Raw genomic sequence first — 19,689 nt, forward strand, 5'->3', positions numbered from 1 at the left:
TCAGCTCAGGGGGACCTGTTCTTGGTCACACTCAACATTGGAGGTGAGAGCCCTTTGCAGGAACACAACACTTACCGATAGGAGGAAGGGCCAGGCACTCTTCTCAGAGCTCTCCATGGATGAATTCATTTAATCCTCCTAACAAGCCACTTTGGGGGAGGGGGGACTATTCTTAATTCCATTGCACAGACACTGAGGACGATTTGCCAGCAAGAGGTAGAGTCAGTCTTCCAAGCCAAGAGTGTGAGGCTTCCCTCTCAGCATTCTTTGCTCCAAGAACAGGGAAAGTCCTTAGGAAGGGGTAAGTTCTGACCCTCTCCCACGACAGCAGAAGCCCAGCACCAGCCACTGGGAAGGCCCCTCCTGGGAGCACATGTCACCCCAGCACTGTCCCTGGACTCGTGCTTTCCCTGGAGTCACTGCCTGAACTCATCAGACTTGGAGCTGGATCCCCGCCTCCTCAAACACTCCCGATCCCATCATCCCTCCCATGGAGAAGTGACAGCACGGGGTGCCCACAGAGCCTGAGTTCCCTGGGCTTCACATCTCCCGCTTACTGGCTATGAACTTGGCAAGTCACTTACAAGCTCCAGGCTTCAATTTCTATCCATCAACTGGATCTCAGCACTGCTTCTCAGGGTGGCTGTAAAGAGCAAATGAATGATCCCCTGTGAGATCACGTTGTAAACTATTTAGTGTCAGCCAACACTCCACCTGTCCCCATTTATTCACAACTAGGACCAACTACTTGAGAGTGTTTAAGAACCAGACTTGGGAGCCAGAGATAAGGGCAGGTTACTGTACAGTTCTCATTTCGGTTTCCACATCTGTAAAATGGACATCATGGTAGCACCTACTCCAGGGATGTTAGAAGGCATATGCAAGATTATGCATGAAAATTAATAGTAAAAATCTGTGTGTCCTTAAATGAATTAATACATAATATAATCACCGATTACAGGGCCTGGCACATGTATATTAGCTATTGTTATTAATACTTTTCAACTAAATACAGTTACACACCATGGAAAAAAGACAATGCCTGTGAAGTTGTTTAGTTCTGTTTCTAGCACATGGTTTGTGCTCAATAAATACAACCTGCTAAGGTATCTTTGTTATGTTGCTAAGGTATCAACAACTGGATTGATACAGACTGCCCATCTTTAGCAGATTCAAACTTCCTATCTTTGACTCAACCCAGCCTGACCCATGACATAACAGGTGAGTATAACACTCAGGTGTCTTCCCATAGTTCAGAACAGAAGTGCCAGGCCCCTAAAGATAAGATTGGTAGCCTGAGAAACCGAGTGAAAAGAAACATCAAGGCCTAGGTCCACATCATTAACTTAAAGTGTCTCTTGGGACCTTGCTACTCAAAGTGGGACCTGAGGACAGTCAGCCTCAGGTGTCCCTAGGGAGCTAGTGAGAACTGCAGGTCCCATACCAGAACTGCTGAGTTGGAATCTGCATGCTCACAAGCTCCTGGGTGATTCCCGGTCATGGTGGAGTGAGCAGCACGGACCTAGGACCCAGCAGGGCTCTACCCTTTTCAGCCTCGCCTGGTCCAGATTATAGGTCTGGGCTTTATCCCATCTCCCCAAAGCTGGCAGAGCTGATTTTGTGGGTATGCTCAGATTACGGTCACCAGGTGCCTGCGCTCAGACAGGCCCAGTGCTCGGTTTAATGCTCTGCCATGTGGTCTTGAAATTCTTAATAATTTGAACAAGGGGCCCCACATTTTCATTTTGCACTGAATCCCACAAATCAGGTATCCATGACGCCTGGTACCCTGGGACCCTTTTGGACTGGAGCCTAGAATCTGCCCAGACTTTGCCACCTTCCTTCCCCATGCCAGACCCCACTTCCTGTGCCACATGCCCGGAGAGCCACTTCTGCCACACACAGACAGAGTCCTGACCCTGGCTGTAGCCCTGGCTAAGAGGAGAATTCAGATGCAATTTAGCAGTACTTGCCATCCTGCCTGACCTGAGAAATTTGTCCTCCTGGAAGCACGGATTGCTAGAACCATGCCTGAATCATCACACTTTAGTTGTTGCTTAGAGTTATCACTTCTTCAGCACTTAAATGTGCTCAATGCTGTGCACTATTTTTATATAGTGACTCATCTCAAAAAATTTTTCCAATAGCCCATGAAGTATGTACTATTTTCCCTGTTTAACAGAGAAGGAAACTCAAAAACATTAATGCATCAAAAAATAAAATAAAATAACAGGTCAGAAGTAAAACCACAATGTAGAAACATTAGTTTGTCTGAATTCACAGCCCCTGGACTACACTGCCTCACTGTACCCAGTGATCCTCCTCTATGTCTGAACTCAGTTCCCTCTTACCAGCCCACCTGTCCAGGGGCTGAGATCCCTGCACACTGTGCACCCAAACCTTGGCCATCCTTCCCACCATCTCTGCAGAGGCCCCGCTCTACCAGGGTTGACGAAGAAGACATTTTACCACAAACACATAAAGGGTCTGTGTATTAGTCTCTTGCAGCTGCTGTAACAAACTAGCCACAAAATTTGTGTCTTAAAACAAGAGAAATGTATTCTCTCACAATTTTGGAGTTCACAAGTCCAAAATCAATATCATGGCACTGGAACTGAGTCATTGGCAAGGCCATATTCACCCTCAGTGGCTCTAGGGGAAAGTCCGTTCTGTGCCTCTTCCAGTTTCTGGTGACAGCCAATATTCCTTGGCTTGTGGCCACATTACTTCAATCTTCAAGACCAACATCTTCGAGTTTCTCTCTGCTCCGTCTTTACATTGCTTTCTCCTCTGTGTGTCAAGTCTCTCTCTGCTTCCCTCTTATGAGGACACATGTGATTACACTTAGTGCTCACCTGGATAATCCAGGATCATCTCCCCATATCAAGATCCTTAACTTAATCACATCTGCAAAGTCCCTTTTTTGCCATATAAGATAACATTCACATGTTCCAGGGATTAGGATGTGAATATCTTTGGGGAGGTCATTTTTCAGCTTACCAATGTCTGCGGGTATACTAATAGTTGAAGGAGTCAGATGGAAAAAGAAAGTCTTCCTACTCTATCCCCAAGAGGCTGCACTTCTGTACTTAGGCTGCTACTCAGAGGAAGGAAAGATTTGGGGAGAAGGAGGAACCCCTGGTTAAGGCCTCAGGGCTAAAGAGCCTGAGGATGGGTCTTCTAAGGACAGCAGAACCAAAAGGTAAGCTGTGCTCTGGAGAGCATCTGCATTCCCTTCTCACGGGCTTCTTCCAGCTTTGCAGATAAAATATGTGTGAAAACCATTGAATCTGTTAAGAATTCTGCTCTGGGACCCTCATGTTTTCAAACATTGGCTAATAAACCTTCTTATTCCCTTCTGTTGCTATTACTCTTTTATCCCGTCTTATTTCTCAGTTGGAAACTGTTTCTGTTTCCCCCTCCTTATGCCCACATTCCTCTTCCTCCTTGCATGTCGGGGAAATCGCTTCCAACCTGGGAAACCCTGAGAGGCAACATCCACTCCAAGGGAGGATAGTAAGATAACTGTTTCCTGAAAGAAGAGGGGAAGAGAATGGCTTGAAAACAGATGCCTTCAGATAGGCAAAACCCCTCAGGAAAAGCCTCAGCTCAGACCCAGTCTGTGCAGGATGGGACTCACCTACTTGATTAGCCGCACCTGTCAGCAGAGGCTTTAAAACGCAGGGCCTTTTATGAACAACAAAAGAAAGAGCTGGGAAGAATCTAGGAAACCTGTAAAATGATATGCTGTTGTATGTGTGTGCACACATCCAGAAATGATGCCAACATGACTGTGCAGGTGAGAGGTAAGGACTTAACTACCAGCCACTGGTAGTTAAGTGGGGCACTGGTGCAGCCTTAAACCAGAAAGCTCGGGCAAGTCTCCTCTAGCTAACAATGTCCCAGGCTGTTGCTCTAGGCCTGCCCCTCTGCTTCACATTCCTTTCTGGGCCGGGGCAACCCAGACTCTCATTCCCTTCACTCTGCTGGTGGTGGGCTCTGGTCCATCCTCTAAGTTGCTTTCCTGGTGACACTGCAGGGTCCCTAATTGGCAGAAAAGACAAAGCTGTCATTCTGTCATTTCCCAGAGGCGTCATACCAACCCCCTTACATACCGCTACTCTTAAACATTTGCAAAGTAATATTGTCCTTAGAATTGGAGAGTCACACATACATAAAAGTGTGGACAAATGCAGAAGATAAGTACCTCCTTCCAGAGTCTTCCCTCTCAGTGAACGACCCCACTCTCCATCGAGTTGCACAAGCCAGAATCTGAGGCGTCTCCTCAAGACCTCCCACTTCTGCAGCCCCCCATCGCCAAACACTGTCAATTTTCCCTCTTAGAGAACTCTCCACTCCTCCCTCCCACTGCCCTCTGTCTGCACTCCCCTACTTCAAGCTGCAGCATCCCTCCCCTGGGGCCCTGCAGTGGCCTCTAAATTTGTCTTCTCGCATCCACTCTTGCCCCCTTCCAATCTGTTCTCCATTCTGCAAACAGAATGATCTTTAAGAATTACAGTTCTGATCCTGTGTTTCTGTGCTTAAATTCCTTCGGTGTCTTCTAACCTATTGTGCTCCAGATAAAGAATGAAGTTCTTAGTGTGGCCTGCACGGTCCTACAAGCCCCTACAAGGGCCTGCCAGGCTCAGGCTTCTGCCGACACCTAGTTGTCCTCATTCGCTGCACTCCGCCAGGCTGGCCTCGCTCAGTGCCTTTCCCGGGCCTCCCCGCTCTTATCTCCCTACCTTTGCTTACTTAACATCTGCTGTGGTTAGTGGTTACACGTGCAAGACCTGCAGTCAGACGGTCAGGCTTCAAATCCCTAGCTCTAGCACTTAAAAAACAAACAAACAAACAAACACAACTGCCTGGCTTTGGGCCATTTCCAAAAGCTCTTCAAACCCCAATGTCCTCATCTGTAAAATGGAAGCAATAACAGTACCTGTAACTGCAGGAGTAAAGGAGACAATGCGTGTACAGCACTTGGTGCCAGGCACACCGTGAGCGCTCAGAAATGTTAGTTATCGCCATAATCCATCCTTCAGGCCTCAGCCCCAGCACCTTCCTCAGGGAGATCAATCGTCTCTGGTGGGCCCTCGTCCGCCCCACCAGGTCATGGGCTGTCCTGCGCCCTCCTGCTTCCTTCCTTCCTTCCACGGGCACAGAGTGGGTTGGTCTGCCTTCTGCTCTAGGCCATAGGCCCCCTCAGGGCAGAAACACTTCTGTTTGCTCACCATTATATCCCCGGAGCCTAGCAAAGTTTCTCAAGATCAACGCCCCCTTTTCTGGAGCTGTTGGGAGGGTGTGGATATGGGATGAAGTACCGGCTTTCTATCACCATATACGGAGTCAGAGAGTTGGGAGGCAAGATTCGTGTCCTGGAGAGGCCTTTTGTGCCTAACATTGAATGAACGGTCTGCCCAGGCCTAGCGAGCCCTGAGGAGAGGCACTAAAGCAGCCCCAGGGCCCCCGGAAGTCCCATAGCTCCACATTGTGCCCCCCCCCCGCCCCGCCAGGGGACTTCAGAGTGCAGCCACAGCCTTGCTTCTGAGGCTCCACCCCATGAGGCAGCCCTTCCCACCCACATCAACTCCCCAGCCTCAGTAAGACACACCCAGTGGGCCCAGCGCAGCCACACAGGCGTGTTGATTTCCATTTCTCCATTACAGAGCACATGCACCCAGCACAAATAGTTCCCTGCATCTGAACCAGAGAAGGATGGGAGGGATGTAAAAAACATCCTGTATCTTGGGTTGGAAGGCCTGCATTCGAGTGCCAGCCACTGCTATTACTTCTCGATGTGACCTTGCACCTGTCACTTCAATTTCCTGATTTGTTCTACTCGACTGTAAAACGAAGCACTAAGATGGGTGACTTAGCTCCAGCAAGCGTGTTCTAGGCTCTCTTCCTCTCAGAGAACCTGCCACCATACTGAAGTCAGTTCTGGGTAACATGGGGTCCTACTCAGCACACGCACCTGATGGGACAACGGGTGGACACCCCACCCAGGTTGAGTCTTAGGCCACAAGGACAGAGTTAGCTATATGGTGTTGGGCGCCATATGCCAGGCAGGGTGACAGAGCAGCTGAATCTGGGGAGTATCACTGCAAGCCTTGGAAAAGAAACTGGTTCTACAGAGAGGAGAATGGAGCAGAGAGAGGCACGTGGCCCCAGAGAGAGGCAGATAGAAGAGTAGCCTGATGACTTTCAGTCCCTGTGAAGCCCAGTTATAATTCCTCCAGTGGGGTGCCTGGAAATTCGCCTGTATCCTGGTAACCAAACAATTGCTGATGAAGATGTCTTCTCATATTGGCTGCCAATTAAATAAAACCTCAACCAATAAGAGTACCTTGCAACTTTATACTTTCCAAAGACCTCTGACTTCACTTACCCCATCTGAAAAGTCCACTAGACCAGGGAGATCAGTGTTATAGGAAGGGTTGTCATTGCACAAAGGAGGGAATGGAGACCCAGAGAGGGAAAGAGACACACCCGAGGTCACTCGGTGAGTTAGTGAAATGAAGGTGGAAACAAAGTTGTGTCTGTTCGTACCTTGGAACATCTCCAGAAGTGCCATCAGGGTCTCTCTCCTTCCCCTGGCAACTCACCTCTCCAGATCAAGGCTGTGACAGAGTCAGACTGTCTGCAGAACTCTGCTATGGAACAGTCTTTGCCCTGGTCTGTTATGTATTTTAGAAAGTAACAAGGGATAGACTTTGGGGATACTAGACCTGGGGATATGGTTGCCGGGCACAGCACTCAAGGGAAAGCTTTGCAGACACCTCTGCTGTGAAACCAGACAATGGCCACAGGCCCAGAGGGCACAGCCAAGCTCCCATATGTGGTGAGAGTGTGCAGAATTGGGTGAACACTAGAGGCGAGGAATGGAGACTGGAGTGGCCAGGAGACATTTGTAGGGCGTTGGCCTGGAACTCAGTCTGGCCCTGACCACAGCTGCTAGAGAATCCCTGGGCTGTGAGCAGCACAGAAGAGGTGAGCACAGGTGAGAGATCACCAAAGCATCGCCATAAAAATCAAACAGCTGGAGAGGATGGCGAGGAAATGTCCTGCTAATTCTTCAAAGATCTTTTTGCTCTGTTAAACACTGCTTCCGGAGAAAAATGAAAGATGAGGTTTTGAAAGATGCCATTCCGATGAGCAAAACGTGCATTTTGAGCAGACATTTGCACTACACCATTTTGAGTCTTAGTTCTCTCTGTAGCCCGGCTGTCAGTCACAGGTGTGGCACAGAGCAGGCTCTTCAGAAAAATGACTGAGTGCTGGCTCTGAGCCCAGGGCTGGCTTAACTTTAGGCTCTCCCAGCATCCCATTTTACAGATGAGAAACTAAGGCTTCCAAATCCCAGGCTTCACAGCTACTATGCGTTAGACTCAGGGTTTGAATCCAAGACACTTGGCTCCAAACCCTTGGCTTAGCCTCTGGGCTATATTTGATGCTCCTCAGAATTCTCTTTGGACAGTACTTGTGAGGAGTGGGCAGGCTGGCAGGGGCCCAGAGGCCGAGAGGGGGGCCCGGGGCCTAACTATGTAGGGCATCCATACCAGCTGTGTTAAGAGTTTCAGCTTGTCCACCCTTGCTGAGGGGCCTAAAAAATACTTTCAGCAGGGTCTGCATCTGTGTTTTGGCTGCCCTGTCTATAGAGTGGAGTCTTTGAAAGAGCAAGGTTCAGAAAGTCAGGGAAAGCTGGGTATGTACCTGGGGCTGGTCTCTTCCCTTCTGTGGGCCTTCATTTTCTGACCATAAAACGCAGGTAGATGAGATGGCCTTCTGGTCCCCTCTCACATTCTCTATTTCCAGATGATTCTCATGGGTCATCTGAATTCTACCCACAGAGGAGAAGCTTATTTAAGCTTCAGGTTAAATAACTGAGCAACTGGCACATGGTCGGCCCTCAGTAATTGTCCCAGAGTAATTTAAGGGGTGCCTGAGGCATCTGGACTATCTCATCATATCTGTGTCCATCCCCATAATTTCCTATCGTTTGATGAGCCATGAGGGCTGTAGTAAAGCCTGTGGTTTATGAAAAAGATTTCAGAGCTCAAATCCCAACCAGGGGGCAGAAAACCCCTGAGAGGAAGAGTCCAGAATGTCATTGAAACTGACAAAGAGATAGCATAAAATAAAAGGAAACGAGACCAAGCTCCCTCATGAATACAGATGTGGAAATTCTAGACAAAACGCCAGCAAATTGAATTCAACAGTCTATTAAAAGAATAATTTATCATAACCAAGCAGGGTTTACCCAAAGAATGCAATGCAAAGCTGTTTTAATATGAGCAAATCTGTTCAGAGAACACATCAATGGGTCAAATAAGAGAAACTGTATGATTATTCTCAGTAGGATCAGGAAGATCACGTATGAAGGTTCAACATGGATTCCTAAAGGGGACATTCTCTGAAATACTAGGAATGGATGGTACCAGTGGACCTTGATGGGTTTTTTTAGTGGAAGAGCACTCCACATCTGATCCTCCTCCCTATGTTTGAGAAATTACCCACTTTCTGAATTTTGGTGGGAGGCAGAGCTCTTCCCTGTACAGAAATGGAGAAAACAGCTGCCCACTGCTCTGGGTATCAGCCCCACCCTTGCAGCAACAGTGAGGCACTTGGCCTAAACTCAAATGGCAGAGAAAAGATGACAAGCAGAAGAGAATTTTTTTTTAATTTCAACTTTATTGAGTGCAGAAATTTTTTTATGGTGGTTCCATTAATAGCAGCAACATCAGTTTGCAGGGACAGCCGCAACAGAAGCACAAGTAGCTGCATCCAGGCCCCAGGGCCAGGAGGGCTGGCATTTCAAGCTGTGGCTGGCATATTCCAAGATGGCAGCACGTCCCTCTCTGTTCTGTGTCATGATCTGGGCTGCGGTGCAAGCTGCCCAGGCTCCTTTTGTTCCTGACATTCCAGTGATTCTCTGAACTATCCAGGATCCAGTCAGTAAATTCCTTTTCTGCTTAAATCATCCAGAAGCAGTTTCTGTTACTGGCAGCTAAGAAATCTTAACGATACTGAAGGCTATTTCCTTAACATAATAAAGAATATGTCTTTTTTCCCCCCAAAGCTGTGGCCAAAATAATACATAAATAATGGCATTCCTGTTAAAACAAAGAGCAAAACAAGGATTACAGCTAATACCAGTATTATTTTTTGGCCTGTGTATCCTTGTCTTTTTAAAAAAGGTTTATTGAGGTACAATTTGCATACACTAAAATTTACCCCTTTAAAGTGTACAATTTGATAGGTTCTAGACAATATATACCATCATTTAAGCACCACAGCACCCAGTATATAAACTATTTCCATCACCCCAAAAAGTTCCCTTAAGTTCCCTTAGAGTCAACTCCCTCCCCTACCCCAGCCCTGCCAACCATTGGTCTGATTTCTGTCCCTATACTTTGGTCTCCTCCAGAATGTCAGAAAATGAAATCATACAGTAGCCTATGGTGTCCTGCTTCTTTCACCTAGAATACTGCTTTTGAGATTTGTCCAGGTTGCTGCCTGAGTATACTCTATTGTATAAATGTACCAAATATGTTTTTCCATTCTGTGATTGATGGACATTGGTTTAAGTTTCAGACTATTATGAATAAAGCTTCTATAAACATTTGTCAAGGGTTTTGTATAAACATATATGTTTACTTTTACTGGGTAAATATCTGAAAGTAGAAATTTAAGTAAATATTTAACTTTATAAGAAACTGCCAAACTGTTTTCCAAAGCGCTGTACCATTTTGCATTTCCACCAACACTATATCGCTCTGCCTCTTCACCAGCATTTGGTATTATCAGTCCTTTGATTTTAGCTAATAAATGTACAGTAGTATCTTGGTTTGGTTTTCATTTTTTATTTCTCTGATAACTGATGATGTTGAGCATCTTTCCATGTGTCTATTTGCCACCAATATATCTTTTTTGATGAAATGTTTGCTGTTTATCATCTTACTATTGAACTGTGAGGGTTCTTTATATAGTCTGAATACAAGTTTTTTGTCAGATTTGTGTTTTGCGAATATTTTCTCCCAGCTGGGCTTGTCTTTTAATTTTCTTAAGAGTGTCTTTCAAAAAGCAAAAGTTTTTATTTTGATCAAGTCCAATTTATCAGTTTTTTCTTTTATGGTTCATGCTTTTTGTGTCTTTTTTTTTTTTTTTTTTTTAAAGGATTTTCTTATTTATTTATTTATTTATTTATTTATTTTTGGCTGTGTTGGGTCTTCGGTTCGTGCGAGGGCTTTCTCCAGTTGCGGCAAGCGGGGGCCACTCTTCATCGCGGTGCGGGGACCGCTCTTCATCGCGGTGCGCGGGCCTTTCTCTATCGCGGCCCCTCCCGTCACGGGGCACAGGCTCCAGACGCGCAGGCTCAGCAATTGTGGCTCACGGGCCCAGCTGCTCCGTGGCATGTGGGATCTTCCCAGACCAGGGCTCGAACCCGTGTCCCCTGCATTAGCAGGCAGACTCTCAACCACTGCGCCACCAGGGAAGCCCGCTTTTTGTGTCTTATCTAAGAAATCATTGCCTAACCAAAGGACCCAAAGACTTTTTTCTCCTATGCTTTCTTCTAAAAGTTTTATAGCTTTAGCTCTTACATTTGAGTGTATGATTTATTTTGAGTTGATTTTTATGTACAGAGTGAGAAAAGGATCAATGTTCATTTTTTGCATATAAATGTAAAAATTTACCCTATTACTATTATTATGTAACATTGTTCTAGAAGTTCTGGTTGGCGTAATGAGATACAAAATATAAATAAGAAGTAAAATTATTGGAAAGGAGAAGAAAACCATCATTATTTACAGTCAATATGAATTTCATACCCACAAAACTCAAGAGAATTCACTAAAAACACATAGAATTGATACGAATTCAATAAAATGATTCATTACAAAATAAACATGTAAAAATCAATAACTTGTCTATATAACAACAGTAATCATTTAAAGCATATAATAGAAAAATAAAGAATCTGGTGCAGAATAGCAACAAAAGACATAAACGCTTGCATATAATCTTAACAAAGAAAGAAAGCCTATATGATGAAAATCAGAAAGCTTTATTGAGGATATAAAAGATAACTAAATATAGATGTGTCAATCTCTTAGATAGAAAAACTCAATGATACAAAAATGTTAATTTTTCCAAATGAATTTCTAATATTGGGGTTTTTTTGGAACACGACAAAATGATTCTAAAATTCATCTGGAAGAGTGAACAGGAAAGCATAGCTTGGAAAAAATGCATTGAAGAGGAGGACCTGCCCTACCAGATATGAGGATACTTTATAAAGATATCATAATTCAAAGGTTGTGATAAGGGTCCCAAATCAAATAAATAGATGGGTCAATATGCTGGAATATGATAAATTAGTCTGAAACAGAACCTGATATATATTTAAACTTTACATATAATTAATCTGGTGGGATCAAGAAATGTTGCAGGCAGAGTAACAAGAATGGAAGAAAGGAAGCCAGTTAAGAGGCTACTGGAAGAGTCCAAGAGGAATACGATGGTGGAGAAGTTCACTGGGTCCCTAAGGTAGAGGGGCTCTGCAGTCATCAGGCAGGCAGGAACACCCTCTGGGAAGCAGGCATTACAGGCTTGTAGGCAGGCACATCCAGTGCCCTCTACTGACAAAATTAACATTGTGCCAGCTGGCAAAGGAAATGGATGTAAAGGGCCTTGATCCATTTCCATAGTTCAGGCAGCAAACAGTGAATTTGGAGCTGACCGAAAATACATTGATACCAACACAGCATGTAAATGCCAAACCACACTTTTCTAACATAGTTAGGGTCTCAGCTCTGGACACATTTGCTAACATCCCAATGGCCAAAGCAAGTCACTTGACCAAATCCAATATCAATTTGGGGGCATGGGGGTGAGGCAGGGGAAGCATACTCTATAGAGACGGAGAGGAATGAATATTTGCCAAATAATAATCTACCACAGAGGTGATACTAGTAGGATGTCCTGATGGATTGATAGGGAAAATTTTTTAAATGTGATGAGTTTTAGAGTTTGGCTGTGAGCAGCTGGGTAGCTGACGATGCTACTTACTACAATAATATAGAAAGACTGGAAGATGAACAGGTTTGCTGGGTAAAATCAAGAGTTTTGCTTTGGGCTTGTTAAATATTGCCATCTAAGAGAAGATGTCAAATAGGCAGCCAGTAAATGTCCAGGGCTCAAGAGAAAGGCCACATTTAGCGATATGAGCACGATAATCATCAGCTTAGAGAAAGTGATTTATGCCCTGGATCTGCCTGAGGTCACCTGGGGAAAGTGTAGCTGGTGCAGAGGAACTGTCCAAGGATGGAGACCTGGGTACTTCAATGTCTAGGTAACAGGAAGGGAGAAGTGTTCAGTAGGGGGATGCAAAGTAGTCGCTGGTCTTGTGGAAGAAATCCAGGAGGGTACGGTGTCCCAGGAGCCAAGAGAAAAAAAGGTGTTTGAAGAAGGAAGAAATGTCAAACTGAGTAAAGTTTTACTGGGAATTTGAATAAGATGAGAACAGAGATGGAGGTGGTTGGTGACCTCGGCAAGAGCTATTTAGGGGACCAACTCTGTGAAGAAGCACTGTGCTAGGTGCTGAAGATAAAAAGATAAATAAGATACATTTCTTGCCCTTTAGGAAATTACAGCCTGGTGGGGAAGGCAGACATGCAAATAAATCACTGTAATACAGTGTGATAAATCTTAGAATAGAATAACATTTTCCTAAATGTGTTCCACTGAACACTCTTTGAGGGAGATGTTAATCAGTGCTCTAAAACCATAGTGTTCCAAGACCAAATACACTTGGGAAACACTGCAGACTGAACCCAGGCTGCTGCGCCAACAGTAGGGCTCTCGGCACTATGCTCAGGGTCTAGGAAACCAATGCACTGCACCTTGCGGGCCTGTCTGTACACCCAGGTCTAGTCTGGCACTCCGAGAATTAAGGAAAAACAATACCAATTCCACAGCAGAAGCAGCCACCGGGGAGGGAAATAGATGACACTGAAGAGCAGCCTCAGGGTGATCTCGGCAGGAATGCGGAAGCAGGATTGCCCTGCACGTGCCCAGGATCCTGTGGCTGAGCAGGCGACAGGAAGGACTGTCCCAGGACCCCCAGGTGGCCTTGTACCACAGGACCCAGTGTCTGAGACCTCCCAGCTGAGCCCATGGACCTGCATTCCTGGGGCAACCACTTATGTTGCAGCAGAGTTGAGAAGTCTGGCTTCTGATTAATTTGTCAGTTTCCTGAGCAGCAGAAAAATTAGGGGAAAATTAAATCAACCAGCCGGCTCCTCAGCTGTTTCAGGTCTTCTTCAATTTTTCCCTGACAGGGAAGGCACCGGAGGCAGCAGAGACCCCATTCATACTTTGATGCACAAAATGCATGCTGATGAACAAAAATCTACTCATTAGTCTGTAGCTCTGGGATTCCCAGGTGCTCTCTGAAGTGTCCTACCTTGGGCAGGTAGGAAGCGGCAAGGAGAGTGAAGCAGCAGTGTTCTCAGTCATACTTACTTGTGGGGATCAAAGGAAAACCCTGATCTGGCAGAACAGGGGCATGTCGGGAGGCTGGAAGATGCAGGTTGTGATGCCCAGACGACATGGCAAGCTCAGGCATGGCGGGAGCAGGTGCCAGTACCTGGGGTGTGGGCTGTGGTAACAGAAGCCCAGGCAGCAGAAGGCACTTCAGGACTATGGTTCTGAGTGATGGCTCAGTCACAGCACAGCCCCAACCGATGTCTAGGAGTAAATCAAATGGCAGCCAACCCTGGGAGAGGGATGGGCAGGGAGAGTTGAGGGTGAGGAACCGGAGTTCAGCACAGGGAAACTGAGACAGAAGTCCAGACCTACAGACTGAGATAATATGGTGAGGATAGGAATGTGGGAGTAGGTTTTTTCCTCAGCAACTCAACCCTGAGAAAATTGTCCCATAACACTTCGTCCTGATCAGAGCTGGAGAACCCAGGTCTGTCCTTCCATAGTCCTAGCTGTGGGATGGGAAGACCACCAGGATATAGGAGCATAAGCACCACGGATAGAAGGAGGCCACGGAGGCAACACCCTACCTCCTCATTGCTCCTCTTGAATTTTCAAAGACCCACCTGAGCATGGGTTCTTTGGTTTAAAGGGTTGTGTAAGTCATCTTTTTAAGTCAAGCAAAAAGACTCTTCTATTTGGAGCTCTTTTTGTTGCAAAGAATCAGATGGCACTCTGACTGGCTCCAGAGCAGAGATGTGGTTCATTGCACACAGAGAGAACTTGCACTAAAGTTCAGGATAAGAAGCACAGCCAGGCCCCACGGGGCCTAGACATGGGAATATCTTGTTTCTCTAGGGCCACACGGTCTCTCTAAACCTGTTTCCATTTGATTCTTCTCTTGATCAACTGGCTTCCTCTGCTTACACATACTATACATGGCCCCCCGTGGCAGCCATCAATCCTGATTCTAGATCACTTTTAGTCTAAAGAGCCACCATCAACTGCCCACAGTCCTTGCACCATTCATCCAAAGTCTTTGAAACTGATTGACCATTGGCAAGCCAATGAGTCCTTGGCTGGTAATGGCAAGTCAATTGGTCATTACTCAATATGTCATTAACCAGAAAATAGGTCAGCTATTCACCAACTATTGCCAAGGAAGATGGAGTCATATCATATACTTGCACTATTCCTTCCAGGGGATGTGGGCAGGCCAGATACCAAAACCTAAATAGTATAGAATTGTATAATTACCAGAAATGCAGACTTGTTGAAAGAATATATAGCAAAGCAGGTGTGGTAGCCCAAATAATGCCCCCCAAAGATGTCCACATCCTAATCCCTGGAACCCATAAATATGTTACCTTATATGGCAAAACAGACTTTGCAGATGTGATTAAGTTAAGGATATTGCAATGGGAAGATTATACTGGATTATCCAGGTGGGCCCAATGGAATCATAAGGGTCCTTTAAGAGGGAGGCAGGATGGTTGAAAACACAGTAGCAGGAGATGTGACAACAGATACCAGAGATTGGAGTGATTCAAGGAAGAGGCCACAAGTTAAGAAATGCAAGCAGCCTCTAGAAGCTAAAAGAGGCAGGGAAGTAGAGTCTCTACTGCAGTCTCCAGAAGGAACTCAGCCCCACTGACATTTTGATTTTAAACTTCTGACCTCCAGAACTATAAGAGAACAAATGTGTGTTCTTTTGAGCCACTAAATTTGTGCTAATTTGTTACAGCAGCAATAAGAAACTAATACAGTTGGGAACCATGGGACATCATTATCCTAACTCGACGTGCACTCTGGGGGTCCAGGGCTTCTCTAAAAAACCAGAACTGCAGCTCATTACCATTCAGGATGCAACTTGAGTTCAAGCAACTATTGCATGCCTTTCCTCTTTCCAAAAAAGAAGGTTTGAATGAGTTAGTTCATCACTAGCTAATATGCAGTATTCCTATTGAACAAAGGGTCATGCTAATGGAGCCCCCTGAGGGGTTTCATGCCAGTACCCCTTAGTGGAGGGTGGCTTCTGTCTTGTCCAATCAGTGGGAGCCAGGGCAGCAAGATCACTGTCAAACAGCACACATTCACAAGAAAAGTTATGGAGGAAAGATAGGTCTGGGCTATTTGTGGGAGTCATCTCAGGACATCTCCTGCAGCCGGTAGGTTTTAACCTAGAGAAGTTTAAGAAACAATCTTGAGGTTTGAAGAGAAGAAAGACACTTTCTGACCTCTTTATACCAACTTTAATGCTGCAGCTTGAATTTTTAGAAGCTTTAGAGGTAGAGACTTGGGGTTTCTTTCTTTGGGGTCTTTTGATCCCAGCCCCACTGTCTCCTAATGCCAGTGCTGAAGGCAGCCCTCCTCCACAGGTCAAAGGTGACCATTCCTCCTGCCTCCTACCTTGCCCTTGGCCCTGAAGTTTTGTTTTGTTTTGTTTGTTTGTTTGTTTTAGTACATTTATTTATTTTAATTTTTTTAATTTTTGGCTGTGTTGGGTCTTCGTTGCTGCACGCGGGCTTTCTCTGGTTGCAGCGAGCAGGGGCTACTCTTCGTTGTGGTGCACGGGCTCCTCATTGCAGTGGCTTCTCTTGTTGCTAAGCAAGGGCTCCAGGCGAGCAGGCTTCAATAGAGTGGCAAGTGGGCTCAGTAGTTGTGGCTTGCGGGCTCTAGAGCGCAGGCTCAGCAGCTGTGGCGCACAGGCCCAGTTGCTACGTGGCATGTGGAACCTTCCCATCAGAGCAGAGGACCTTGTGACCTAAGGCGGATTCTTAACCACTGAGCCACCAGGGAAGCCCTGAAGTTTGGTTTGAAGGAGAGCACAGGCTCACTGCCTGCCCAGGAGCAGTATTTTTAGGAGTTTAAAGAAAAGAAAAAAGAAACTGTTGAAGCCAAATTCAAGTTCTAAGCATGAAAAGAGATGCAGTGCTCGAGCTTCTAGAAATCAGGATGGCTTAAGAAGTCAGAGACATTTGAATTACTGCCTTTGGGACTGGAAGAAACCCAAACAATTAGAGGTGTAAAGGCATGGGATTCACAGCTTGATAGGTGTTGATATATCCCTAAAACCAGGTCTCCGGGCCCACTGGGGCCTGACCTCTTTTAAGATTGCTGGGAAAATGCATGTAATAAGCTCGGTCTGAAGGTTCCTTGACAATTCAGTTTGCATTGGTCTTTTCCTATAGTGTTTGCTTTATTTACTACTATTATTTTCTAATTACTTATGTTTTCCTCTTATAATATGCTACCCTTTTTTTTTTTTTTTAACAATTGGGCATCCCAGACCAGACTATACAGAAATAAACCGGTACTTTTCTGTGGCATTTGTTAAAAGGCAAGGATTTTTTTAACTCATTATTTTTTGTGTGTACTTTCAATGGCTTGTCTCATAACCATTCCATCAACTTTCTTAGCTTGAATCCTCATTTAGGTTTCCCAGTCCCTATTATTAAATTAAAACCTTTAAAGTGTTTTAATTTAAATTTTATTGAAAGGATCATATGTATCTCTTATGATTCCTTTAATAAAGATTAAATAATTAAAATGCATATGTATTTTTAAAATATACCTTTATATAGTGCATATATCTACCCAAGAAGACAAAGCTTATCTGCCATATCCTACCTTTTTTGTCACACAAAAAAATTGATAATCTGGTTTCGAGCATAGGCATGGGTAGCCCCCAGTGAGGGTCCCTTGGGGCAGGGTCACAATGACCAGTTCATCTCATTATCTCCTAGAGAATGAGAGATCAGCTCCCTGTGCCAAGGCCCCCCTCCTGCAAGGTCTGACCTCCTCACGATGCCAGAGGTCCACTGTGAAAATCCCAGGAGCATGTGGGTGGCTCTGGGGAGAGCAGTGGAAAGTCTACAGAAGGTTGGGCAGGAAAAGGGCCTCAGCACACAGGACCGTGGTAGAGACAGAGCCGGGCCCTCTGGGCATCTCTGTCTCCCTCATCTTTATGGAGGTCACTTTTCTGCCCCTTATTCGGGTACAGTCCCAGGGCTACACTCCTGCCAACAGCATCTTGGAGGCAAGCTGGATAAACACTTAGGCTGCCATGAGACCTGGAAGCTGTGTGCCCAGCGGCCAGCACATGGAGAATAACCAGGTGGGGTGTGGAAAACCCTGTGTCTCCACCTCACATCCGGGCCCTGACCCTCCAGCTGAGGTAGCTCCGTGACAACGGCACATCCGGGCTGGGGCTGGGATGCTGAGCGGAGGTGCCAGCAGCTTTGTTAGGCCTGGATACGTCACGTGCACGGACATGGCCTGGAAAACGGGGAACCATTCCCAGCCCACCTCAGACCCTCCGCACCTCCCAGAGGATTTGCTGAGACCCCAAATCATCTGGTAGAAGGAGCTATCAGGAAACTCTACAAAGGGCTTGGCTGATAACGCGGAGTAAATTACCAATCTCGGTTTAAATCATGCCCACTTGCCTGCCTCCCCAAGTGTATCTGCTTCAGGAATCAGGAGAATGTAGCCCTAATGGCAGAAATGTGAGCAGTGGCAGTGGGGCCACTGGGCAGAGAGCCCTGCCCACTTTCGCCTTAAACGAGAAGGCATCTGGTCCTGCCCCAAGGCTCCCATGGGCACCTGGAGCCCAGGGATGGTGGGTTCAGCGCCTGACTGGAAGAACTGTTGCTTAGGTCCGTTCTAGCATGGGGCTCAGGGGGCTCTGTGCTGTGAGGCGAGGCTTCAGGGCCCTGTTTTACATCCACAGTTGAAGCAGTCATAGATATTTATGTGCTTTTTTCAAATTTTTAAAGTTCCTCATGGAAACTGCACATGTTTTCCTCAGTAACTGCCCCCCGCCCAAACTAAATGAAGCTACAAGCTTCAATTTATACAACTCAATATTTATACAAACTGTGATGATCTCTTATGGATCAGAAGCTCTGACTGGCAGTTACATATGCTTTTGATGAATAAAACCATGGAAACAAATTTATTATTATCTGTAAGGGGAGAGTACATGGTAGAGAGGATTTCCCAAAGCATGGAGTCTGAGGGGGAAAACAACACAAAGAGTATCCATGGTGATGGGAAGGCTGGGAGCACCAAAAAAAGAACATCAGGGATGGGAGCAAGAGCTAAGAAAGGTTGTTGGATTGGATTCAGTCTGTTAAAGTGAAAAGTCAGGCATCATAGTAGGAAGAGTGCAGGATACAAATGGGGAGAACTCTGCTCTGTGACCTTGGGCAGGTCCCTTTCCTTGCTGGCTCTGTTTTCACACATGTGCAAGGAAGGGGTTGGACCTGCCTATTCCCCCTCCCAGGGCCAAGGCCCCTGATCCAACTTGGGGAAAAGGGGTTGGGGGTTATGGTGCCACTTCAAGGCTGTGTGACCTTGAGCAAACTGCTCTACCTCTCTGAGCCTCAAGTTCCCATTAATACTAATGCCTACCTCTCAGTGCTTTATGAAGTCTCCAGGATTATTCCAGCTGCTGATTTTACTGCTGCTTTTGACCTCTTTTGAACTCTGACCACTGGCTAGGATTTAGGGTTGTGGCACAGATAGTTAGCTCTGAGATTGCTTGCTGAGCCCAAGACTAGCTGTTCACAGGCTTCCTATGTCTGCCTCCATCCCACGGTTCTCTGCCTCCTCTCAGGGCTGGTCTCACTTTGCTCTCAGCTTTCCCATCTCAGCATTTCTTCACTCTTTCCTTTTCAGCCTGACTGCCACTGAAACTGATGTGAGTCCTATTGGAAGAAATTAGCAAACCCTAGGCAGATGTGTCTCAGCTTTGGAGTGAACGGCAGAGCTAATCCATCCCCTCAGAAGCAACATACCCTACCATCTGAGACATGCCAAAGGCAATTTTTAAACAGTATGGTGTTAGAAGTTTTCTGAATACAAGATAAAGAAAGAGTTTGAATATCCTAGAGTAAAACACATGCTTAAGACAGAATTTGGCCACTACAATTCCTTGGGGATAAGTGGAGGGAAAAGCTGTCCCTTCTCTGTTTAAAGAAATGGAAACCTTAGGAGGCTACAGAGAAAAAAGAAGAAAAAAGAGAGAAATTTGTAAGTGAAAAATAGAAATCACAATATTAAGAGCCTCTATTAAGGTAAATCTCTTGCTCAAAGATTGAAAGCCTCAGTGCATGTGGAGTTTAGCTCTGGTTGAGGGTAGGGAGGGAATAAAGTGAGAAATGACTCAGAGGTTGTGAACAATGGTGCCTTTTGAGA

This window comes from Balaenoptera acutorostrata, chromosome 9, assembly GCF_949987535.1.
Source record: "Balaenoptera acutorostrata chromosome 9, mBalAcu1.1, whole genome shotgun sequence".
NCBI classification, from domain to species: domain Eukaryota; kingdom Metazoa; phylum Chordata; class Mammalia; order Artiodactyla; family Balaenopteridae; genus Balaenoptera; species Balaenoptera acutorostrata.